Here is a 27,160-nt window from a genome sequence, read left to right on the forward strand (position 1 = left end):
CCTATGGATTGTAGCCCACCAGGCTCTTCTGTCCATGGGATTCTCCAGGCAAGAATACTGGAGTGGCTTGCCATGGCCTCCCCTAGGGGATTTTCCCAACCCAGGGATCCAACCTAAATCTCTTACAACTCCTGCATTGGTAGGTGAGTTCTTTACCACTAGGCCCACCCCAAAACCTTTATTAAGTGCCTACTGTATGCCAGACACTTAATTAGCCCCTCTGAACTCAATGATGAGCAAAATGGACATGGTTTCTTCCCTCTGGGAATTTCCAGCTTAGTGGACAAGTTACTTAAACTCCCAACTTCTTAGGTTCTCCGTCTGCAAAACAGGGACAACTGTACCTAGTTTTTGCACAATTGTGAGAGGGTGAAATTGACTAATGCCTAAAAGGTGCTAAACACAGTGCCCAGCACAGACTAAGTGCTCAGTATGTTGGCTACCTCTACAGCAGCTGTTAGTGCTGAGACAGACATCAATCATATAGCCCATCAGAATGAGTAGTTAGGAAATGTGACAGGAAGGATAGGGACCCTGAGTGCCCAGAGGCAGGAGACGGCGGTGGTTAAGAATGAGGACTCTGGAGCAAAATGCCTGGCTTTGAATCTCGGCTCTGCTACTTTCTAGCTGGGTGACTTTGAGCAAATCACTGTCTCAGTGGCTCAGTTTCCTCGTCTTATAAAATGGAGATAATAACGGTCCCCACCTCACAGGGTTGCCGTGAAGACTGAAATGAATGAAAATACAGAGTGTCTATTAAGGCCTGGCACCTAAGCGTCAGCTACCATTTTTACAAATAAATATCACTCCTCCTAAATCTGGAAGTGAGTTCTTGGAGGAGTTGAAGGGGAGGGCAGGAGAGAAGTGGTGGGGGGCAGCGGGCAAGGCCTTGTAGGCCAGGCTGAGGATCGGGGTTTCAGCGGAGGTGAGACGCTGTCAATTCTGCAGTGTGAAGAGATCGCCCACCCAGCTGCTTGGTGGAGACGGACCGGAGTGGGTGAGGGTGGTCCAGGAGCCCTGGGTGCTAGCTGAGGTTCATCCAGCAATGGGAAACCTTCTGAGACTATTTCCCACCTGCGTGAGCAGACAGGGTTCTTGGGATGTTAACCAAGAAACTTGTCAAAGAGCCTGGCAGATGATGGCGTCTCAGGAAATACCTGCTTCCTCCTTCCTTCTCTCCAGATACAGAGCTGGAACCTACTGCAGGAGCACCCCAGCCCTATCCCTGGAGCCCCAGTAGGCCAAACTTCCTTTGTGAAGTTGTCCTGACTCCCTGGCTGGAATGACCCCTGCCTTCCTCTCAGAGCCTCTGTCTCTCTGGGGGCTCTGCAGTGGGCAGGGCGGTGCCTGCTTCCCAGAACCCCCTCCCCCAGCTCTGATGTTCCCATATGAACCCCTCCCCCAGGCTCAGTGGGTGTGGGTGGCCAGGCCACCATGCCTAGCTCTGGGGCAGGGGTCTCGCAGGACCCTAGTTCGGACCATTGGAATTCAGTTCTGTTACTTTATACTGGAGTAACTGAGGAAGTGTGGGCTTGCCAGGTGGCTCAGTGGGTAAAGAATCTGCCTGCAATGCAGGAGATAAAGGAGAAGTGAGGTCAGTCCCTGAGTCAGGGAGACCCCCTAGAAGAGGGCATGGCAACCCACTCTAGTATTCCTGCCTGAAGAATCCTCCCCACAGACAGGGGAGCCTCTTGGGCTACAGTCCATGGGGTCACAAAGAGTCAGACACAACTGAAGTGACTGGGCCCACATGCATCCAACTGAGGCAGCAGCCTCCCTTTTAGCTAAGACTACTAAGCTGGTGGTATTTGGCATCACGAATGGGGAGACTGCCTGAAAAGAAAGCCAACACAGAGGAAAGCAGAGCCATGAGACTGAGATTTCTGACATCATCATTTGAACACCTGGATCCAGCCACTGCTGAAGGCATTTATTCCTGGACTCAGCAGATATGGGAACCAGTAAGTGCTCTTACTCATGCTAATACAAACTGGATGTCTGTCATCTGCAACCAATCGAGAAAGAAATTCTCCTCGTTCTACTCTGTGTCATACTTACTTGTCCTGTGGCTCGTCACTCTCATGATGTCATAAGCCCCCCGAGGGTAGCAACACTGTATTCCCAACAAGCCCAGCACAATGCCTGGGACACCACTGAATATTGAAATCAATGATGCCATACCTTGATATCTAAACAGAGATCTTAAACTTACCCAAGCATGCTCACTGCTGACCTAATTTTCTGACACAGTAACACTCCTCACCTTCCTGGCCGAGGCACTAAGGGCTGTACTCGCTAACCCCACCATCTCTGCTCTCTGATGGGATTCAAGCTCCATGTGCCTCTCAAGGCCATCATGGCTTGAGGACAGATGTTCACAGACTAACCCAACCCCTCTTTTTCCCAGAGAGCCCATTCCCTGCTCTGGCATAATAAAATAATAATAATTATAACAACAACTACGAGAAAAACATCAAAGTACTGAGTATTTACCATGATCCAGGCACTGCAGTGTGCTTCTTATGTTACTTCATTCCTGTATATTATAATCCACAACCCTAAACCTGGAAAGACTTGGGGCTTCGTCTGTCTTGTATGGTCTAGCACCCCAAGGCCCAAGAGCTGAAGAATACATTAGGCTCCAAGAAAAAATTGTGGAAGAAATTGATCCAGGGTCTCTCTGATATCTACTCTAGTGCATTCTCCTTTAACCATTCTGATTCGGTCAAGAAGAAAGTCTTAGGTCCCTAACATCCATCTGAAAGTGAAAGTGTTAGTTGCTCAGTCGTGTCCAACTCTTTGCGTCCCCATGGACTGAAGCCCACCAGGCTCTTCTGTCCATGGAATTCTTCAAGCAAGAATACTGGAGTGGGTTGCCATTCCCTTCTCCAGGGGATTTTCCCGACCCAGGGATCGAACCTGGGTCTCCCACATTGCAGGCAGATTCTTTACCATCTGAGCCACCAGGGAAGCCCATCCATCTAAGCCCCTCTAATCTCCCAGTTTAACAATGAGACCTCAAGCTCAGAGCCTTGTCCGGCAATGGTTGTTGTTGTTGAGTCGCTAAGTCGTGTCCTACTCTTTACCACCCCATGGGCTGTGGCTGCTAGGCTCCTGTGTCCTCTGCTATCTCCTGGAGATATCTCAGGCAAATGTATCTGGTATCAACAACCTTCTGTTTTCACTGGGCCTTTTTTTTTTAATTTAAATTTATTTATTTTAATTGGAGGCTAATTACTGTACAATATTGTATCGGTTTTGCCATAGATCAACATGAATCTGCCACAGGTGTCCACGTGTTCCCAATCCTGAACCCCCCTCCCGCCTCCCTCCCCGTACCATCCCTCTGGGTCATCCCAGTGCACCAGCCCCAAGCATCCTGCATCCTGCATCGAACCTGGACTGGCGATTTGTTTCTTATATGATATTATACATGTTTCAATGCCATTTTCCCAAATCATCCCACCCTCTCCCTCTCCCACAGAGTCCAAAAGACTGTTCTATACATCTGTGTCTCTTTTGCTGTCTCGCATACAGGGTTATCATTACCATCTTTCTAAATTCCATATATATGTGTTAGTATACTGTATTGGTGTTTTTATTTCTGGCTTACTTTACTCTGTATAATAGGTTCCAGTTTCATCCACCTCATTAGAACTGATTCAAATGTATTCTTTTTAATGGCTGAGTAATACTCCATTGTGTATATGTACCACAGCTTTCTTATCCATTCATCTGCTGATGGACATCTAGGTTGCTTCCATGTCCTGGCTATTATGAACAGTGCTGCAATGAACACTGGGGTACAACATCACTCATTATCAGAGAAATGCAAATCAAAACCACAATGAGGTACCATTTCACGCCAGTCAGAATGGCTGTGATCCAGAAGTCTACAAGCAATAAATGCTGGAGAGGGTGTGGAGAAAAGGAAACCCTCTTACACTGTTGGTGGGAATGCAAACTAGTACAGCCACTATGGAGAACAGTGTGGAGATTCCTTAAAAAACTGGAAATAGAACTGCCTTATGACCCAGCAATCCCACTGCTGGGCATACACACTGAGGAAACCAGAATTGAAAGAGACACGTGTATCACTGGGCTTCTTTTCAAGAGGGATCTTCTGTTAATAAACAAGAGACACTGGCTTTTGCTTTAGGTTCATAGATACACGTAAGTTAAAAAAAAAGAGAGAGAAATTGATTAAAAAATATTGATTAAACAATAGTATTACATGCAACAAGAACTGTGACTGGTAGGTAAATAACAGAAGTTTGTTGAGTACTGTCTTATCACCTAACTAGTCTGGGACATTAGCCAAGTTAAAATCAATAAATGCTATAAATAACTTTATGTTGTTCTTGTCAGATTTCACCTCCAGGGTGATAGGTGGCCTGTGTTTGGAATGTATACACAGCTTGTGTAGAAAGGTTTGAATTAGCTTACAGCTTAAACCAACCCAAACAAGCCAAGTGGAGACCAGGTCCAGGTATGAACTCGGGAAGAGCGGATGCAGTCGGTCATGCTTCAAGAGTCACAGATTATTATCTATAGATTGTCCCTGAACTTGTGGTAACATTCCTGGCAGCAAATGCAGAAACAGTAGATGCTGTGTACAACCATTTCTGTTTTCTTCTAAGAGAAAACATCTGCTCACTTTCAGACACAAATTGCACTTGAGATTTGACTCAGTGTCCTAGGGGATGGATAATGAGAAACCCAGTGTGTGTCTCTACTTATTATTTTGACAAAAGACACATAAATATTGATACTATTTAATATGGTCAATTCTTCTGAGCCTTCCATTCAGTGTTGCAAATGGATGACCCACGGGCTGTATTGGGTTTGCAAAAGTTTTTGTTGATGTTAGCACATGTGTGCATGCTTAGTCACTCAGTCGTGTCCAGTTCTTTGCAACCTCATGGACTGTAGCCCACCAGGCTGCTCTTTCCATGGGGATTCTCCAGGCAAGCATACTGGAGTGGGTTGCCATGCCCTCTTCCAGGGGATCTTCCCTACCCAGGCATTGAACCCAGGTCTCCTGCATTGCAGGAAGATTCTTTATCATCAGAGCCACCAGGGAAGCTGCACAGTATTTTTAAAAATGTATAATTTCCTTTTGTAAATAACAGTTTTGTCGAGATAGAATTCACATACTATATAACTCATCCATTTAAAGTGTAGATTCAGTGGGTTTTAGTATATTCACAGAGTTGTTCATCCATCACCACAATATATTTTAAAACATTTTCATCTCCCCCTGAAAGAAACTGTACCCATCACCACTCACTCCCTACTTCTTCCTCTACCCTACCCCACCTCCAGGCAACCACTGATCTATGTTCTGTCTCTATAGGTTGCCTATTCTGGACATTTCATACAAATGGAACTATATATTATCTGGTATTTTGTGACTGGTCTTTCACTTAGCATAAAGTTTTCATTTTCATGATGCCCAACTTGTCCATATTTCCTTTATTGTTTATGCTTTGGTGTGGTATCTAAGAATTCATTGCCTAACTCAAGGTCATAAAGAATCATTCCTATGATTTATTCTAAGAGTTTTATAGTTTTAGATCTTACTTTGAGGTCTTTGACCCAGTTTGAATTAATTTTTGTGTATGGTGTGAGGTAGGGGTTCAGTTTCATTCTTTCGCATGAGGATACCACTTACACCAACACCAAGACTATTCTTTCCCCTATTTAACTGTCTCAGTGGCCTTAGTGTTTTTTTTTTTTTTTAATTTAATTTAAAGAAAACTTATTGGGAGGTGGGAGGGAGGTTTAAAGTGGGAGGGGACATACGTATACTTATGGCTGATTCATGTTGCTGTATGGCAGAAACCAACACAATATTGTAAAGTAATTATCTTCTAATTAAAAATAAATAAATTTTCAGAAATAAAAAAATAAAGAAAACCTCAATAAGTGGAGATATTCATGGATCAGAAGTCTCAATATTGATGTCAGTTAACCTCAAATCAATCTCTAGAATTAATTCAATTTAAATCAAAATCCCAGCAGACATTATGTAGAAATTGACAAGTGATTCCAAACATTACATGGAAAAGTAAAAACACTAAAATAGAAAAAAAAAAAACTTTTGAAAAAGAACAAAGTTGAAGGCCTTAACTTACTATAAAGTACAGTAATCAAAACAGTGCAATATTGGTGTGATGATAGGCATACTAATAGACGATTAGGCGATGGGACGGAAGAGACTCTAGAAATAGACCTACAAAGGTGCCAAGGTAATTCATGTAGAATGGGTAATCTTTTCAACAAAATATGCTGCAATAATGGATGTCTTTTCTCATTGGAAAGGACTCTGATGCTGGGAGGGATTGGGGGCAGGAGGAGAAGGGGACGACAGAGGATGAGATGGCTGGATGGCAGCACTGACTCGATGGACGTGAGTCTGGGTGAACTCCGGGAGTTGGTGATGGACAGGGAGGCCTGGCGTGCTGCGATTCATGGGGTCGCAAAGAGTCGGACACGACTGAGCGACTGATCTGATCTGAATGGATATCTTTACAAGAAAAAGGAATCTCAACTCCTACTTCACACTAAAGATTGACTTGAAATGGATCTGAGACCTAAATACATGTGCTAAAACTGTAAAACATCCAGAAGAAAGTATAAGAGAAAAATCGGTGCAGTCCTGGGGTAGGCAAAGGACCTTTTGGATAGAACACTAATATTAAGAATGGTAACAGAAAAAAAATTGTCCTTTATTAACTAATTAATTCTTCTGCTTTTCAAAACACTTCCAAGGAAATGTAAGAGTAAGTCACTGGGAGAAAATCCTTGTATGTCTGACAAAGAATGTGTATGCAGAATATGTAAACAACCCCTATAACTCCACAATAAGACAATCCCTCCCCTCCAAAAGGGAAAAAGATTTTTTAAAAACCTTTCATAAAAGAAGATATATGAATGGCTCATAAGGGCCTGAAAAGATGCCTAACATCATTAGTCACTGGGGGAATGCAAATCAAAACCACAGCGGGATACCATTTCCCACCCACTAGAAGGACTGACAGTATCTAGTGTTAGGGAAGATGTGGGGGAATCAGACTCTCCTACATGACTGGTTGGAATGCAAAATGGTACAGTCACTCTGGAAAACTTTGGCAGTTTCTCATAAAGTTAAACAGGCACTGATCATACAACCTTGCAGGGCCCCTCTTATTTGTCCAAGAGAACCAAAAACATAGGCTCACACAATGATGTGCACATATATACTCACAGCAGCCTTGTTCATTAATAATAGCAGCCTTATTCATTAATAACCCCAAACTGGAAACAAGCAACTGTCTACCAACAGGTGAGTGAATAAACTGTTTCATATCCATACAATGCAATACTATTCAGTAATAAAAGGAACCAACTACTGATACCTACCATGACATGGATGGATATTTTTTAAAAAAGCTATTATGCTGAGAAAAAGAAGCTAGACACAAAAAGGGTACATACCATACAATTCTATTTATATGAAGCCCTGGAAAAGACACAACTAATCTACAGTGATAGAAAGCAGAACAGTGATTTTCTGGGCCTGATATGAATAGTGGATCCACCCAAAGTGTAAACCAGGGAGACTTTTGGAGGTGATGCAAGTATTCTATATCTTGAGTGAGATGGTGGTTAATTAGATGTATGCATTTGTAATAATTCATCAAATGCTTGGAGAAGGCAATGGCACCGCACTCCAGTACTCTTGTCTGGAAAATCCCATGGGCGGAGGAGCCTGGTGGGCTGCAGTCCATGGGGTCGCTAAGAGTCAGACACGACTGAGCAACTTCCCTTTCACTTTTCACTTTCATGCACTGGAGAAGGCAATGGCAACCCACTCCAGCGTTTTGCCTGGAGAACCCCAGGGACACGGGAGCCTGGTGGGCTGCCGTCTATGGGGTCGCACAGAGTCGGACACGACTGAAGCAATTTAGCAGCAGCAGCAGCATCAAATGCTATACTTGAAACGGAAGTATTTTGTCTGTAAATTACATCTAAATAAAGTTTTAACAAAACATTTAAATCCATGCCATCTCAGAATTATGCAAGTTCACATTTTTAAAAAATAAAGATTTTCTTCAACTTTTAAAAAATCAGAAAGATTTGATAATTGTCCCCACATGGCAATTTCTTCTAGAAAAACCCTCCTTAGCCTGTGCTCCCCAGTTCACTCCAATTCTCCCCATTTTTCTATTTTCTTATATTCAGCTCAGCTCACTTCACTCTTTTTTTAATTCCCTGCCTTGGCTTATGTGGACATCTGACTCTGTGACCCCTATAAATTGTAGGTCAGATGCTATCATTAAAATCCCCTGTACTTAATTTTTCAGCAAAACCTCAATTATCCAAGATTATCAGGGAATAAGAGTTCTGGGTAGCAGGATTTTTATAGTTAATTGAAGGTTAACCTGAAAATGGACTGGACTCTGGATATTGAAAAAATCTTTCATGTTTCTGCCTCTTTAGCTCCAGGGCATGACTGACTCTTTTGTTCTTGAGGACTTAGCCAGGTCAGAGCAATTGATGGGGCTTACTGTACCAGGCTGGAGAGGGTGAAGGAGAGTTTTAGGGGGGCAGTTGGAATTGCTCCAAGGACCAGGACAGGACATTCCCTGGATGTCATTTTTGTTCATAAATGCAAATGTGCCCATTCCAGACACCTAGATTTTGGCCTCTAAATACCATTCTCGACTAAAATGAACCAAGGCTTCTTACAAAAACTGCTGATACGAGTTTTGATGCAAGAAATGTACAAGATGAGCCTGAGATCTCTTACCGTACCAGAAAACAAAGGAAGCTATCAAGGACGACTTGCTGCTGCTTAGTCGCCAAGCTGTGTCCATTCTTTTGTGACCCTGTGGGCTGTAGCCCGCCAGGCTCCTCTGTCTATGGGATTCTCCAGGCAAGAATACTGGTGTGGGTTCCCATTTCCTTCTCCAGGGGATCTTCCCGACCCAGGGATCAAACCCACGTCTCCTGAATTGGCAGGTGAACTTTTTACTACTGAGCCATCAGGGAAACCCCATCAAAGACTACTCGGGCAGGTCAAAGGACTCCTTGAAGGGATTTTTACTGGCAAAGATGGGACAATTTGAACATCTTTAAAAAGAAAGTATGGGGTTAATTGAAATATATATTAAATGCATAAAAACCCATGAGTTCATAATAATACTGAAAAAAAGAGGGAGTAAGTAGAACATTAATGTTATTTATAAATGTCATTAATAAATGGGTCTCCTACAGGTTGTTGTACCTACATTAGGGGCACTAACAGATATTATATGTTCAATAAATTCCTTAATTTTCTACAAGGATCTGTAAAGTTGAAAACCCAGCCTGTTTCAGTATGGTTCTCAGGCTCAGAATACTTTTTATGTCTTCAATGCATGCATGCATACTAAGTCGCTTCAGTCGTGTCCAGCTCTGTGTGACCCCGTAGACGGCAACCCACTAGGCTCCTCTGTCCACAGGATTCTCTAGGCAAGAATACTGGAGTGGGTTGCCATTTCCTTCTCCAATGTTTTCAAAGAGTTAAAAAAAAAAAAAAGAACACGCAGTGTCTGTGGCCCACAAGGCCTTAACTATTAACTATATCTGGCCCTTTACAGAAAAAAATTTGTCAAAACCTGATTTACTGTGTCCTATATGTTTGCATTAAATAAGAAGCAATCCTTAAACTGGGTTTTCATGTAAGGATTTGTAAGTTTGATTTCATTATTTGTCCCCCAAATACCTGCTAATTCAATGTTTCCCAAATGTCAATCATTTGCATACCACCTGAACGGATTTCACGAAATCCCTATAGCACTTGTATCATTAGTCACTTAATACATAACATCATCTGAATTCACCTTTTTTCCTTGAAAAAATTCACCCTCATCCTAAGCAACACTATGCCTGTTGATGTTTGATATGCTAAAGGGTTCTTCTCAAAAGATTGGCTTCTCTGGTGGCTCAGATGGTAAAGCGTCTGCCTGCAATGCGGGAGACCCAGGTTTGATCCCTGGGTTGGGACGATCCCCTGGAGAAGGAAATGGCAATCCACTCCAGTATTCTTGCCTGGAGAATCCCATGGATGGAGGAGCCTGGTAGGCTACAGTCCATGTGGTCGCAAAGAGTCAGACACAACTGAGCGACTTCACTTTCACTCTAAAGATTAAAACCATCTTCCTTAAGACTCTGGAGGAAATGCTCTGTTGACTGTTTTCTGCTCACTTGAAGCACACCCTCTCTCTCAAGCACTTCCTCCTGTGTCTTTCAGGTATGTTGGGGTAGCCAGAATTATGCCCATTTCACAGAGAAGGTAGCCAGAGTACAGAGGCACTTATGGTCACAGTGAGTCAGGCAGATCTGGAAGTAGAAGCTCGGTCACCTGCCTTCCAGGCACCTCTCACCACACGCTTGATGGGAGCTCTTGCTTCTGTTCTGGTGGGTGCTGGGAAAGTCTGCAGTGTAGCAATGGGCTGTCTCCTCTGTGTGCACTTATGAACCTCCTTCACCCAAGGCTGTAGTTCACAGGCCTCTAGGGGTCCTTCCATAAAGCCAAATAAAGCAGTGTGGTTGATAAGATAAAACCTTAGAACAGTGGGTGGGATGGGGTGGGGGGAGCTGTGGGTGGGGTGGGGGTAGAAAAGAGGGAAGGGTAAGAGAGGGGAAGAGGATTAACAGGAACAAACTACTAGATATAAAATAGATAAGATACAAGGATGGGAACATAGCCAATATTTTATAATAGCTTTATATGAAGTATAATCTATAAAAATATTGAATCACTATGCTGTATACTTGAACCTAGTCTAATAATGTAAGTCGACTGTACTTCAATAAAAAAAAAATGTGGCCCCTCCAGTCCTCCAGGAGAGAAGGATGCAATGGTCCTATTTGAGCTGCTCAGAGATGGGGAATGCTGCCAAGGTCTATCATTAAGTGAGAGATAAGAAAGGAAAGAACCATATATAAATCAGGGCTGCATTTGTGTAGAAGAAAGAGAACTAGCATAGAGATATTTAGTTGTGTGCGCGCAACCCACCTCCAAGGGGACACGCAACAAAGTCCTGACATAAACTGCCTTCAAGAAGGGGAACTGGGGGCTTCCCTGGTGGTCCAGTGGTTAAGAAATTGTCTTGCAACGTAGGGGACACCAGATCAACCCCTGGTCTGGGAAGATCCCACATGCCCTAGGGCACCTAAGCCCGAGGGCCACAATTACTGAGCCCACGTGCAGCAACTACTGAAGCCTGTGGGCTCTAGAGTCCAGGCTCTGCTACAAGAGAGGCCCCAGCAATGAGAGGCCTGCACACCGCAAGCTGAGGGTAGCTCCCACTCTCCACAACTAGATGAAGCCCGCACATGGCAAGGAAGACCAGCACAATTAAAACTAAATAAATTAATTACTTAAAAAAAGAAAAGAAGGGGAACTGCATGGTTGGGGGCACAGGCAGGGAGGGAGGTTTTTAAAAATGGACACAGCAGGGGAAGGTGAGGGTGGGATTGATTGAGAAAGTAGCATTGACATATATACACTATCCTGTGTGAAATAGTTAGTGGGGAGTTGCTAACACAGGGAGCCCAGTCTGGAATTCTGGGATGATCTAGAGGGGTGGGGTGGGGGAAGGGGGAGGAGGCTCAGCAGGGAAGGGATATATATATATATATATATATATATGTATGTGTATGATTATGACTGATTCGAGTTGTACAGCAGAAATCAACACAAAATTGTAAAGCAACTTTCCACCATTAAAAATAAATAAAATTAAATAAATTTGAGTTACTTCTTTGGCACCTTTTATAAAACTCAACATTCAAAAAACTAAGATCATGGCATCCAGTCCCATCACTTCATGACAAATGATGGGGAAACAATGTAAACAGTGACAGACTTTATTTTCTTGGGCTCCAAAATCACTGCAGATAGTTACTGCAGCCATGAAATTAAAAGATGCTTGCTCCTTGGAAGAAAAGCCATGAACAACCTAGACAGCACATTAAAAAGCAGAGACATTACTTTGACAACAAAGGTTCGTTGGCAAATGGTTTTTCCGGTAGTCATGTATGGATATGAGAGTTGGACTACAAAGAAAGCTGAGCACTGAAGAATTGATGCTTTTGAACTGTGGTGTTGGAGAAGGCTCTTGAGAGTCCCTTGGACTGCAAGGAGATCAAACGTGTCAATCCTACAGGAAATCAGTCCTGAATATTCATTGGAAGGACTGATGCGGAAGCTGAAGCTCCAATACTTTGGCCACCTGATGTGAAGAACTGACTCATTGGGAAAGACCCTGAAGCTGGACGAGACTGAAGGCAGAAGCAGAAGGGGATGACAGAGGATGAGAGGGTTGGATGGCATCACTGACTCTATGGACATGAGTTTGAGCAAGCTCAGGGAGTTGGTGATGGACAGGGAAGCCTGGTGTGCTGCAGTCCATGGGATCACAAAGAGTTGGACACGACTGAGCGACTGAACTGAACTAAACTGATATTTTGGATCATATCAACGTCTAATCTGTTCATTTATTCAGTCAGGAAATATTTATTAAGCACCTACTATGTGCTTAGCACTGTTCTAGGCATCCAGAATCCATCAGTAAACAAACAGTAAGAAACCCCTAACTTTGTGTACCCTACATGCTCCCAGGAGGGAGAAAAAAAATTTAAAGAAGCAATTTTAAAATTTATGCTAATTGGAGTTAAGCATAAAAAAAAAAGTCAATATGGCACCACTGCATTCACAAAGATGTAAGTGTTTCATAATACCAGGTATTGACTAAGCCTACAGGCCGATGGGGTCTAAGCTGGCGCAGTCACTAGCGAGTAGGCTGGCAGTCTCTATTACATTTAAAATGTGATAGCCAGGACATACCAGTTGCACTTCCTGTGTAGGTGTCTCTATGTGCTTATATGCATGGGTGCTCACGTGCGTGTGTGCATGTGTGTGCATGCATGCACATACACACACGAAGGACAGCAATTGCAACACTGTAATACCCTCAAACTAGAAACAACCTAACCTCCAGAGTGAAAAGCTGCTGGAGGGTGGATGGGGTGCCAGCTGCTGACCACAAGAGCTATGGGAGCAAAACAAGAAAGAACAGGCTTATTACGGGATTTGGGTGCAGAAAAAGGCTGGACTAGAGCAGTTCTGACAGGTGTGCCTGGAGTGAGTGCTTCAGGTGAGCTGAAGTGTTGACGTTCTTGGTCTTTGGATGATGCGTCTGGCCCGGAGCTGCAGGAGTATCCACCCCCATCACCAGCGGGCAGAAGACGCCCCGGCCCTTTACCTTTGTGCTGGATACAAACGTGTTCATTCTCTATGTTCCATGAGAAGTTGGAAGGCCCTGATTTAGAAGCACTTTCATGTTCATTCTAGCCCTGAAATGCTAAGAATTTATGGTTCTGTTGTGCTGAGGTCACGTCTGAGTCCTCGATCTCCTCTGCTATGGTGTTGAGGCAGTGACCACACTCCCGCACCCTGTGGACATGTCCTTTGGGGGGGTCGCTCCCCCCACACTTTGGGGAGGTGTCTCGGGTGGTGTGGGGGGTGCTGTAGGTGTCCCACTGCTTCACTCCATGGTGGGGTGACGGTGGAGTCACCCTCTCATCCTACAGGGCAGGGGAATGACATTTTCCCACCCACAACACTGATGAGAAAACCCTGGGGCTTTGACAGGCTACCAATTGCCCAGTGTTAAGGACCCAGAAGGGGCTTACTTTCTCATCAGGGTCAGAAGCGGGAGGGCTCGAGAGTCAGGCCCCACTTAGGGTCTGGCTCTATTACTTCCTCCAGTGGGCAGGGGCTCAATGAATGGCAACAAGAGGTTGGCCTTTCAGAGTCTTAGTTTTCTCATCTGTGAGTGAAAGTATCAGTCGCTCAGTTGTGCCTGACTCTTTGCAATCCCATGGACTGTAGCCCCCAGGCTCCTCTATCCATGGAATTCTCCAGGCAAGAATACTGGAGTGGGTTGCCATTCCCTTCTCCAGGGGATCTTCCCAACTCAGGGATCAAACCTGGGTCTCCTGCAGTGCAGGCAGATTCTTTACTGTCTGAGTCGCCAGGGAAACCTATTTCTCGTCCGTTAAGTGGGGATAATAGTACTTGTGCTTTCTAGATTGTTGTCAGGATTCAATGAGATAATATGTGGGAAGCACTTTGCACAGTGCCTGCACATAAGAAGTCTTGATAAATGGTAAATGCCATTATTATTATTTTATGCAAGGAGTGGGAGGAAGAAGTGGCAACCCACTCCAGTATTCTTGTCAAGAGAATTCCTGGAGTTCTTGACAAGAACTCCTCTTGTCAAGAGGAGCCTGGTGGGCTACTGTCCATAGGATTGCACACAGTCAGACATGACTGAAGCAACTTAGCATGCATGCATGCATTGGTTAAGGAAATGGCAACCCATTCCAGTGTTCTTGCCTGGAGAATCCCAGGGACAGAGGAGCCTGGTACGCTGCCATCTACGGGGTCGCACAGAGTCAGACATGACTGAAGCAACTTAGCAGCAGCAGCAGCAGCATGCAAGGAGCTAAATTATTCAGAATTAACCAGAGTATTCAGCCTGAGTTGTTGAGACTGTCTTTTGTAGGGAAATGGCCAGCCTAGAAGGGGCTCCCAGGCTCTGCTTCCTGTGGGACTGAGTCCTTTCCTGACAGGGAAATCCCACGGTCCCCAAGGTCTCTACTGATCCCGAAAGACCCTGTAGTTGGCAGCGGGTTTTCCCAGACAATTCCTACGAACAGCTGCACCTAAACCCAGGCTGCCTGGCACTGGCAGCCATGCACACAACTCGTGTACACAGACAGTGAATACTGGCCACTGAGACCACTTTCTATGCTTGTCCCATATTAAAAAAGATCCATGGAGCTGGGGGTCCCTTCCTGAAATAGAGCCTTCATCTCCTCAGCAGGTGCTAGTCCTGGTATGCCTCTCTGAGGGACAATGGGAAATCTGAGGGATCAAAAACATCTCTGTGTGGTACTTCCCTGGTGGCACAGTGGATAAGAATCTGCCTGCCAATGCAGGGAACACGGGTTTGATCCCTGATCTGGGAAGATTCCACATGCTGCAGAGCAACTGAGCCCGTGCACCACAACTACTGAGCATGTGCGCCTAGAGCCTGTGCTCTGCCACAAGAGAAGCCACAGCAAAGAGAAGCCGACACACTGCAATGAAGAGTAGCCCCTGTTCCCCACAACTAGAGAAAGTCTGCACAAAGCAATAAAGATCTCACATGGAAAAAATTAATTAAAAAAAAACACAACAGCTCCTTAAAAAGAAAAAAAAATCTCTGTGCTTCTGACGCTGAACTTATGGGCTACCCTTAATTCACACCCGTGGTGGTGGAGATTCATCCTATCCCTCTGCATGGCCATGGCCAACCCCCAGGGATGCGGTGGCAAGGCAGAACCCAGACCTGGAGCCCAGCATCCCTTCCTCCTGTACTAGCTCTAAGCTATCCTGGGAAAGAAGTGGCAAGGGGGTCCCTGCTGCATCATGCTTGGGGTCAGGGGACCCCCACCCCATGCACCTCCCTCCCTGCACCTTCTTTAAAAACCTGGGACATCCTGCAATGACTCAGGTGTCAGCATTCTCTCTCTGTCCCCAGGCGAAATCAACCCATCTTTCTGGAAGAGGCCAATTAAAACAGGACTTTGGCATCTGGGGTGTTGGGAAGGGAAGGGAGCCCGTTAAGTACTGAACGCAGCCCAGGAGGAGCAGGGACAGAGCAATGACCCTGACAGAGCCAGAGTGGCAAAGTGTATGGTCAGAGGCTGCTGTCTTCTTCACTCCAACCCCACACCAGGCTCCATCATGCCTACCTCCTAGTTCAAAGCAGCCCTGCTGTGCCAGTCTGGCTGGTCCTGGGCTGAAGATGAGTAATCATGTCAGATTAGCCCTCAGAGCTGGTGAAGAACACTGGCCACACCTTGCAGGGATCAGGGTCCTTAGAAAACCTGGTCTGGTCTCCAGATGTGAATCCATGATTGAGGTCCCCCACCCCAGCCAGCTCTATGGAGGTTCCAGAGCACAGCAGACCTCACTGTGCAGAGCTCAGCATGACCACACACCCTTGCCCCTCAGGGACTATGTGAAAAGCAGGTTGCAGGATCCAAAAGCAAGAAGGGCATTTGGGAGGAAACACTTATTCAATGGTTCAGGGTGGACTGATACTCCTGATGGAAACGAGGCATCTATGGCCTCAAGAATGGCTGCTGATACCTGCTTTTCTCCCTAACCACCGGGGGAGCGAGCAAGATTCAACAGCTCGGGCCTGTTCACGTTGGAGGATGTGTTAAGAGTCGTTGAAGTCCAGCCCATGCTCCATGTGCCCAATTGTGAGCCCCTAGGAGCTGCATCTTTCAGTGTCTGATCTTTTTGCTTTTTCATACTATTTGCGGGGTTCTCAAGGCAAGAATACTGAAGTGGTTTGCCATTCCATTCTCCAGTGGACCACATTTTGTCTAAACTCTCCACCATGACCTGTCCGTCTTGGGTGGCCCTACAAGGCATGGCTCATAGTTTCACTGAGTTAGACAAGGCTGTGGTCCATATAATTAGATTGGTTAATTTTCTGTGACTGTAGTTTTCAATCTGTCTGCCCTCTGATGGAGAAGGCATAAGAGGCTTATGGAAGCTTCCTGATGGGAGAGACTGACTGAGGGGGAAATTGGGTCTTGTTCTGATGGGCGGGACCCTGCTCAGTAAATCTTTAATCCAATTTTCTGTTGATGGGTGGAGCTGTGTTCCCTCCCTTCTATTTACCTGGGGCCAAACTATGGTGGAGGTAATGAAGACAATGGTGCCATACATATGGACGAGACTGGTGATGGAAGCAAGGTCTGATGCTGCAAAGAGCAATATTGCAGAGGAATCTGGAATGTAAGGTCCATGAATCAAGGCCAATTGGAAGTGGTCACACAGGAGATGGAAAGAATGACATTTTAGGAATCAGTGAACTAAAATGGACTGGAATGGGTGAATTTAACTCAGATGGCCATTATATCTACTACTGTGGGCAAGAATCCCTTAGAAGAAATGGAATAGCCATCACAGAGTCTGAAATGCAGCACTTGGATGCAGTCTAAAAAATGACAGAATGATCTCTATTCAAGGCAAACCATTCAATATCATGGTAATCCAAGTCTATGCCCCAACCAGTAATGCTGAAGAAGCTGAACGGTTCTAAGAAGATCTACAAGACCTTCTAGAACTAACACCCAAAAAAGATGTTCTTTTCATTATAGGGGACTGGAATGCAAAAGTAGGAAGTCAAGAAACACCTGGAGTAACAGGCAGATTTGGCCTTGGAGGATAGAATGAAACAGGGCAAAGGCTAATAGAGTTTTGCCAAGAGAACGCACTGGTCATAGCAAATACCCTTCCAACAACACAAGAGAAGACTCTACACATGGACATCACCAGATGGTCAACACTGAAATCAGACTGATTATATTCTTTGCAGCCAAAGATGGAGAAGCTCTCTATACAGTCAGCAAAAACAAGACTGGGAGCTGACTGTGGCCCAGATCATGAACTCCATATTGCAAAATTCAGACTTAAATTGAAGAAAGTAGGGAAAACCACTAAACCATTCAGGTATGACCTAAATCAAATCCCTTATGATTATACAGTGGAAGTGAGTAATAGATTTAAGGGACTAGATCTGATAGACAGAGTGCCTGATGAATTATGGACGGAGGTTAGTGACATTGTATAGGAGGCAGGGAGCAAGACCATACCCAAGAAAAAGAAATGCAAAAAAGCAAAATGGCTGTCTAAGGAGGCCTTACAAATAGCTGCGAAAAGAAGAGAAGTGAAAAGCAAAGGAGAAAAGGAAAGATATACCCATTTGAATGCAGAGTTCCAACAAATAGCAAGGAGAGGTAAGAAAGCCTTGCTCGGTGATCAGTGCAAAGAAATAGAGGGAAATAATAGAATGGGAAAGACTAGAGACCTCATCAAGAAAATTAGAGATACCAAGGGAACATTTCATGCAAAGATGGGCTCAATAAAGGACAGGAATGGTATGGACATAACAGAAGCAGAAGATATTAAGAAGAGGTGGAAAGAATACACAGAAGAACTGTACAAAAAAGATCTTCACAATCCAGATAATCATGATGGTGTGATCACTCACCTAGAGCCAGACATCCTGGAATGTAAAGTCAAGTGGGCCTTAGAAAGTATCACTATGAACAAAGTTAGTGGAGGTGATGGAATTCCAGTTGAACTATTTCAAATCCTAAAAGATGATGCTGCACTCAATATGCCAGCAAATTTGGAAAACTCAGCAGACTGAAAAAGGTCAATTTTTATTCCAATCCTAAAGAAAGGCAAGGCCAAAGAATGCTCAAACTACCACACAATTGCACTGATCTCACATGCTAGTAAAGTAATGCTCAAAATTCTCCAAGCCAGGCTTCAACAGTACATGAACTGTGAACTTACAGATGTTCAAGCTGGTTTTAGAAAAGGCAGAGGAACCACAGATCAAATTGCCAACATCCGCTGGATCATGAAAAAAGCAAGAGAGTTCCAGAAAAACATCTATTTCTGCTTTTTTGACTATGCCAAAGCCTTTGACTGTGTGGATCACAATAAACTGTGGAAAATTCTGAAAGAGATAGGAATACCAGACCTCCTGACCTGCCTCTTGAGAAATCTGTATGCAGGTCAGGAAGCAACAGTTAGAACTGGACATGGAACAACAGACTGATTCCAAAAAGGAAAAGGAATACATCAAGACTGTATATTGTCACCCTGCTTATTTAACTTATATGTAGAGTACATCATGAGAAACACTGGGCTGGACAAAGCACAAGCTGGAATCAAGATTGCCGGGAGAAATATCAATAACCTCAGATATGCAGATGACACCACCCTTATGGCAGAAAGTGAAGAAGAACTAAAGAGCCTCTTGATGAAAGTGAAAGTGGAGAGTGAAAAAGTTGGCTTAAAGCTCAACATTTAGAACACGAAGATCATGGCATCCGGTCCCATCACTTCATGGGAAATAGATGGGGAAACAGTGGAAACAGTGTCAGACTTTATTTTCTGGGGGCTCCCAAATCACTGCAGATGGTGACTGCAGTCATGAAATTAAAAGACACTTACTCCTTGGAAGTAAAGTTATGGCCAACCTAGACAGCATGTTAAAAACAGAGACATTACTTTGCCAACAAAGATCCATCTAGTCAAGGCTATGGTTTTTCCAGTAGTCATGTATGGATGTGAGAGTTGGACTGTGAAGAAGGCTGAGTGCCGAAGAATTGATGCTTTTGAACTGTGGTGTTGGAGAAGACTTTTGAGAGTCCCTTGGACTGCAAGGAGATACAACCAGTCCATCCTAACAGAAATCAGTCCTGAATATTCACTGGAAGGACTGATGTTGAAGCTGAAACTCCAATCCTTTGGCCACCTGATGTGAAGAGCTGACTCATTTGAAAAGACCCTGATGCTGGGAAAGATTGAAGGCAGGAGGAGAAGGGGACAACAGAGGATGAGATGGTTGGATGGCATCACCAACTCAACGGACATGAGTTTGAGTAAACTCCAGGAGGTGGTGATGGACAGGGCGTCCTGGCTTGCTGCAATCCATGGAGTTGCAAAGAGTTGGACATGACTGTGTGACTGAACTGAACTGAACTGAAGGAGCTTCATCTGGGCAGAGGGGCACTTTTTACTAATTTACTTGGAGGCATCACATGAGCTCAAAGGGGAGGTCCTGCCAAACATCAGCTTCTGCCCAGAGCCACAGTCATCACCCTTTGGCTGAGCTTGGCCATGCATGTTTTCAGACTTCCCTGGTGGCTCAGACGTTTACGCGTCTGCCTACAATGTGGTAGACCCAGGTTCGATCCCCAGATCAGGAAGATCTCCTGGAGAAGGAAATGGCAACCCACTCTAGTATTCTTTGCTGGAAAATCCCATGGAGAGAGGAACCTGGTAGGCTACAGTCCATGGGGTCCCAGAGTCAGACACACCTGAGCGACTTCACTTTCACTTTGGCCATATTTTCAAAAGAAGGGTCTCTGATACACTGGCTGGAATGTGAGGGTGAATTTCCTCCAATACAGGGAAAAATCTAATAAAGAGAGAGTTTTCAGTTAAGTACTCACAACTCCCCATATAGTAGAGCAGCTCAGGACTTACGTGCTGAAGCCAAGCTCTGGGTTTGAATCCAGGTGTGCTGTGCAACCTAGGGCAAGCTACATGGTGTCCCTGTGCCTCCATTCCCTCATCTGAATACCAGGGACAATATTACACCTACCTCTGAGGGTGCTTAGAACAATGCCTGGTTCACAGCAATATAATGATATTAAGCACATCAGCACTTAATAGCTTTATTCAAGGATCTATGCAAGTGAAAAAAAAAAAGATTGTTTTCCAAATACGAAAAGAAAATTGCAGCATTTAACACAAATGGAATGGTTAAACAAATGTTTGCAACATGGAGGTCAATTAGGGAAATGCCATTCAACTCTTAGGTGAAAGTGAAACAGCTCAGTCGTGTCTGACTCTTTGCATCCCCATGGACTATAGCCTACCAGACTCCTCAGTCCATGGAATTTTCCAGGCAAGAATATTGGAGTGGGTTGCCATTTCCTTCTCCAGGGGATCTTCCCCTTAGGTAGTGATATGCAAATAATATGGGAACTTTTTTTTGATAGTGAAAGAAATAAGAATCACAAAAGAAAATGACCACATGGATGAGGAACCTTGGTCTCCACTTATTCTTTAAGTTTTGGTACATCCTGAGGGCACAGACAGGGGACCCCCCTCTCCTGGTGATGATCTACTACCTACTTCCTGCTGCTGCTGCTGCTGCTAAGTCGCGTCAGTCGTGTCCAACTCTGTGCAACCCCATAGACGGCAGCCCACCAGGCTCCCCAATCCCTGGGATTCTCCAGGCAAGAACACTGGAGTAGGTTGCCATTTCCTTCTCCAACGCATGAAAGTGAAAAGTGAAAGTGAAGTCGCTCAGTCGTGTCTGACTCTTAGCGACCCCATGGACTGCAGCCTACCAGGCTCGTCTGTCCATGGGATTTCCCAGGCAAGAGTACTGGAGTGGGGTGCCATTGCCTTCTCCACCTACTTCCTAGGAGTCACTAATACTAACCCTAGCCAAGAGCTTAGAATCAAAAGCCTAGAACCACTCTATGAAGAAAAAAAATAAAACCACATACATAAATAGGATCATCAACAATAGTTGGGAAGCGTCTTGGATCATATTAATCATATTAATATTAATTATATAATTAATATTAATCATATTAATCCTCCAACATATTAATATGAAGAATATCTCAATACACAAATCTTTTAAAAAATCTCCCTTCAAAGATAAACGCTCAAGTCATGGCATGATGAAACCAGAGCCCACAGTTCTGAGGCATTTACCACAATCTTGCAGGACAGGACTACCACGTTCAAAAGTGACTGGACCAGATCAGCTTCCAGGGTGTAGGAACTCAGATGATGCATCTGTGCTAACTGCCTGTTTCCAGCACCTTCTGGACTCTTAACCCAAATCACACTGGAAGGGTGAAGAAGCTCCAATAAGCTGCCTCTGAAGACAGGCTTCTTGCGGCAAAGGCAGGTCAAAGACTGGAGCTGAAGACGCTGACTGTCTTTTTGTTGACTGTCAGTCCAGGACTGATAATTGGGTACACAAGGGTCAACCTTGGGTGCTGAGCTGCAACTGGGTACCAATTCTACTTTCATCAACTTAATAGCTTTCTTTACATTGACTCACTCTTGTTTTCACTTAAACACCTACTTCAGCTCTGTCCTAAGCAAGAATGTCCACAAAATCACAAGCTTGATGTTACTAATTACATATTAATATGTTTCCAAATACACCTCAACATAAATAATTACTAATGAGATGAAAGACATTTGTGTACCATCTAAAAACCATTTCCACATGCCACGCTACATCGGGAAACAGATTCAGCAAAGATCTTCCTTTGTCTCACAAACTCACCAGATGAGATAAAATACCTTGGTACTTACAACTCCAAGAAAACCTGCCATACTGACCCCTTGACCCTGAGCTGCTGCAAACATCGGGGTTCTTACGAAAACCCATTCTGTAGGTTTCTCTGCTCCTGGGTGTAGGATTATATCAGCCTCTATCCTAGGAGTTGCCTGACACACGTCCTGCCACCGCAGCCAGAAGAGCCCAAAGTCCAAGGCAGCAGATGTGGCTTCAGCTGCCAGAAAACACATGTTCTTTTTGTATGAACTTTAAAGGAGAAATGTGCATTCATGTGGGCTTCAGCCTATATGATAAATCCTGGAGGACCCATCTTGTCTTGAGGTCAGAGTACTCCTGGTTTGTCATTTCCTTGTCCATCTGTTGACCAAGTACCACAGGTGGTTTTGAAAGGTGACCACACCTTGTGGCTATTCAACCCTCACTGCCTGGCTTCCCCACATGGATACAGATGCTCAGGGCAAGAAAATATAAATGTACAGCAGGAGTAGAAGGGTGAGGCAAACTATGACAGAGGCACATGAGAGAATATTGGGGAAGGTTAGTTATTTTTGTTTTCTTTAAAAAAAAAAAACGATCAATTTCTAAGTATCTATATGCCTAGGGGGGGAAATTGGGTGAAATTAATCAGGATGTTAAGAGTAATGATGTTTGGCTGGAAGGATCTTGGGTTATTTTTTAAAAATTATTTTTCCTTTATCTGTGCTTTGGAACATTCCTACAATGAACACATATTGCTTGTAAAATAATAAAAAAGATTATTATAGCAAATGGGAAAAGCTTTTGACAGAATGTTACATGAGCACAGATTACAGCTTTATAGGAAATCACTTGTCAGGAAAAACGTTAGAGCCCTGGGAATTATAGAATAATTTTTTTTTTTAATGTAGATTTCCAGGCCTTTCCACTGGTCCAGTGGTTAAGAATCTGCCTTAAAATGTAGGGGACACTTGTTCGATTCCTGGTCCGGGAAGATCCCACATGCTGCAGAGCGACTAAGCTCACACGTCAAAACTACTGAGCCCATGTGCACCAGCTACTGAAGCCTGTATGCCTAGAGCCCATGGTCCGCAAGGAGAGAAGCCACCACCGCAATGAGAAGCCCTCGGACCGCAACGAGAGAGTAGCCCCTGCTCACCACAGCTAGAGAAACCCTACACAGGCAATGAGGACCTATTGCAGCCAAAAATAAATACATAATAAAAAGAAATTAAAATATAGGCTTCTGAGGATTTACAGAAAAATCTGAGGAAAGTGACAGGGAGTATGCTGGACTGATGGGGATTCAGTGTCTACTCTTTGGCAGAAAGGGGACTTGTCAGAGAATTCAGATTAGATGTGTACTTCAGCTTGTGTTCTAGTATTTTTTTTTGTAACTACTTTCCAAGCATTTCTGCTTTTATACTTTTTTAAAAAATTGAAAAAACAAGCAAACAACCCTAAACCAAATCAAAGGGAGAGGTATTCAGTCAACTAGGAAAATCTGTGGGGTCTCCAACAGCTAGACGACCCTGCCTGTCATTTACACAGGATGATCTTTCTTTTCCTCTTGGAGACAGGTGAGCCCAAGATGGGTCTCAGAGGAGGTGGCGGCATTAGAACTCGTGTTTCCTGGATGGCTCCTGTCTTCCAAATCCTTGTTGACAGAGTCTCAATGTTGTGCTTGCTTCCTTATTGCCGAGGACTCTGCTACGCCAGGCTTCATCCCGTACAAGCACAATTACATGGGAAAACACCTCGCCCACCAGGCCCGCTGCCAGGAGCAGAGTCATCGCGTCCTGATGGGCAGATGACTCGGGGACTCAGGGGTGCCCGTGGCGCACGCGCAAGCCCACGGCTCTGCCCCTACCCAGCCATGCAAGTAGCCACTTGCCCAGGGCGGGTGGTGTGTCTTGACAGGTGGCAGGGAAGAATGTGGCCGTTTCACCTGCTCCCTACCTCTCTCCCTGCCAAGGGCTGGAGGCAACTTTGCAGTGGAGAGTATCTGTTGAGCCTTGGAAGATGCCAGGGGTGTGTGGGGTAGAGGTGGAGAAGGCAGGTAGTTAGAGTATTGGGAATAAAATGCAGTGTCCCTGACTAAAGTCAGAAAAACAAGGTCAAGCTGGTAACATTTTGAGGCTCACGAAGTAGGTCTAGCCTCTCTCTTTCTGTTTCTCACTGGGAAGCATAAACTATTCTATTATCATTAAAAATGAGAGCCTTGGAGTCAGACAGACTTGAGTGGAGTCTTGGAACCATCGCGTCACCTCTCTGAGCCTCAGCTGTCTTACCTGTAAATGCGCACAACGATGGCATCTCCCTTCCTGGGCTTTTTTTTTTTTTTCCAGTGAAGACTAAAATGAGATAATGCATATAAAGCACTTAGTGTAAGGTTGGACAAACACTGGCTATTATTACCTGACATGACTGAGTGACCGAACTGAACTGAACTGAACTGAAGAGAAAGAATGATGACAATATGTAGGTGGCCGCTAAGTTTACAAACTTACCTGCAAGGCTGCTTTAGAAAGGACAGGTGCTGGAAAGGGAGTTTCCCAACTCAATAAAGGAATGACTTGGTTTTTGGACAGCACTTCCCAGAGGCTCAGCTGTCACTGTGTCCCATGTCTGTCGGAAACTTTCAATGGCTCTGAGTATCTGCAGAATAAAGGCCTTATAGTATGGCCCTACTCTCCATGTCTCTCTTTATTCCCCTCTTTCTTTCTTTCTTTGTGTCTTTAGTTGCTTAGTTGTGTCCAACTCTTTGGGACCCCATGGACTGTAGCCTGCTAGGCTCCTCTGTTCATGGGGTTTCCCAGGCAAGGCTATCAGAGTGGGTTGCCATTTCCTCCTCCAGGGTATCTTCCCGACCCAGGGACTGAACTCACATCTCCTATGTCTCCTGCATTGCAGGTGGATTCTCTACCTGCTAAGCCAAGAAGGAAGCCCTCACTTCCCTTCAAAATGAGTGATGGGTAAGAACCTGGGTTCGAACCCTAGCTCTGTCACTTACTTGCTGTGTGACCACGTGGAATTGACCTATCCTCTCTGTGTCCTGGTTTTCCCACCTGTAAAACGAGGGGGAGACAGTCCCTCCTTCATGGGGCTGGTGTTGAAGATTCAATGGTAAATGTGAAGGATGGGGCGCTCTGGAGTGCAGAGAGGGATCAGTGTCTGCAGCAGCGTCCGAGCCTCTCATACCAGGCCCCTTGGGCCACCTGCAGGAGCCCCTGGCACTCTGGACACGCCCATGAGCCCACTTCACTTCACGCTGTTTCTCTCTTGGAGTGCCTTTCCCCCAGGCCCAGCTCCCGTGCTGCCACTTTCAAGAAGCTCCCAGTCCTCACTGAATGGACATGATTTCCCCTCCTCCTCAGCCCCGTAAAACTTTCTGTGGGCCAAGCACTCCTATTTCGCTTGTTCCAACTACTTCATATCATGGCTCTTTATGCCCCTTTCTAATGTCTCGTACGCAGTGAGGAGGGCCCTGGTCAGATCCCCCGACACTTGAAAGGGCACGTGATAGTTGCTCAGTAAATATGTCTGGACTTCAGTGCTCGGAGGCAGGGCTGACATTCAGCAGCTATGACCCAGAGTGGTTTGCCAGAATGGTTTATGCTGGAAACTCCTGGCTGGAAGGCACCCTTCTCCTAAACATTCCAGTTATTGCCATTGCTAACGTGCATGGGGTGGCGGGGGGAGCACCTGGTTCCCCTCCATCCACCTGTACCTGGAGCTCTGTGATGGTGGGGCAGAGGTAGAGTCTGCCTGCCAATGCAGGAGATCGATCGTGGGTTCGATCCCTGGGTTGGGAAGATCCGAAATGGCAACCCGTTCCAGTATTCTTGCTTGGAAAAATCCCATGGACACAGGAGCCAGGGAGGCTACAGTCCACAGGGTTGCGAAGAATCGGACATGACTCAGCACTACCACCATCACCATTTGTATGTCGAAGCTATAAGGCTCCTCAGAATGGGACTTGGAGACAGGATCTTTAAAGGGGAGACTAAGTGAAAATGAAGCCCGTAGGGTGGACTAATCCAATCTTACCCACATCTTATAAGAAGAGGACGTTTGGCCATCCAAAGAGACACCAAGGAAGGGCATGCACAGAGGAAGGGCCATGTGGAGACACAGTGAGAAGGCAGCCATATGCAGGCCAAGGAGCCAGGCTTCTGCAAAACCAGCCCGGCGGACACCAAGAACTACTTCCAGCCTCCAAAATTGAATAAATGTTTGTTGTTTAAGTCACCTAGTCTGTAGTAGTTGGTCTAACAGCCCAGGCAGACTCGGAAAAGCTGTAAAGGGAGAAGGAACCAGTGGGCAAGGGAATGAGTGGGCTGAGGAGAGAGGACTCTGGAGAGCTCCCCACTGACTCTCTAGGATCTGAATGATGGGGTCCGTAAGTCCATCCCCCTGCCCTCAGCTAGGAATGATTTTGGCTTAGAGGTGAATCTGTTCTTTTCTCCCCCAACCAAGAGATTTCATAACCTTCCTTGGAAACACACTCCCATTTTTAACAACCTGCTTTGCGAGTCCTTCCTCAACCAGGTTAAAGGCAGTAAGTGGCACCTTAAAAAAAAGTTGGTTTTTAAACTTAAGCCTCAACAAAGTGTGACTGTCCAAACTTTTGACAAAAGACCTTACAGTTTTCCTGCAATGAATCCAGCAATGGGTTCCGGTCACACTTAGAATAAAACCCCAATTCCTTACCAAGTTCTGGAGAGCAAACAAGCCCTGCTGCTGCTGGTGCTGCTAAGTCGCTTCAGTTTTTCCAGACCTTCCTCCTGCCCTTCTCACACTTCCTCACATCTGCTCCTCCAATTTGCCAAGATCAGGCCACCTCAGGTCCTTTGCACCTACTATTCCTGCTGGATCAGCCATCCCTGGCAGCTTCCACAGCCCCCCTGGCTCAGCATCAGCATCATTCAGCGAGCTCTTCAAAGACCCACACGTGAGAGCCTCATGCACAGCAGCTCTGACTCCCCAAGTCGGGGTATCTGTATTCTTTAAACTCCCACACAAAGCCTGATGCACAGGCAGGGTTGGGGACCATGGCCCTAGATCTTCATCAAGTTGCTTCATCTTTGAGGCTTCAGCTTGAATGCCACCTCTGAGACACCCGTCCTGATCCCCAGCCCCTCAGGACACTCTAGCTCACTGCC

At 45.2% G+C, this 27,160-nt stretch overlaps 1 protein-coding gene across 1 annotated transcript in view; it reads right to left on the reverse strand.

Moving 5' to 3' along the window:
- The window catches only part of SCNN1B (sodium channel epithelial 1 beta subunit), a 72,407-nt gene that overhangs the window by 24,112 nt on the left and 21,135 nt on the right, over nucleotides 1-27,160 (reverse strand). The window lies entirely within an intron of this gene.

Source organism: Bos indicus x Bos taurus, chromosome 25, assembly GCF_003369695.1.
Source record: "Bos indicus x Bos taurus breed Angus x Brahman F1 hybrid chromosome 25, Bos_hybrid_MaternalHap_v2.0, whole genome shotgun sequence".
NCBI classification, from domain to species: domain Eukaryota; kingdom Metazoa; phylum Chordata; class Mammalia; order Artiodactyla; family Bovidae; genus Bos; species Bos indicus x Bos taurus.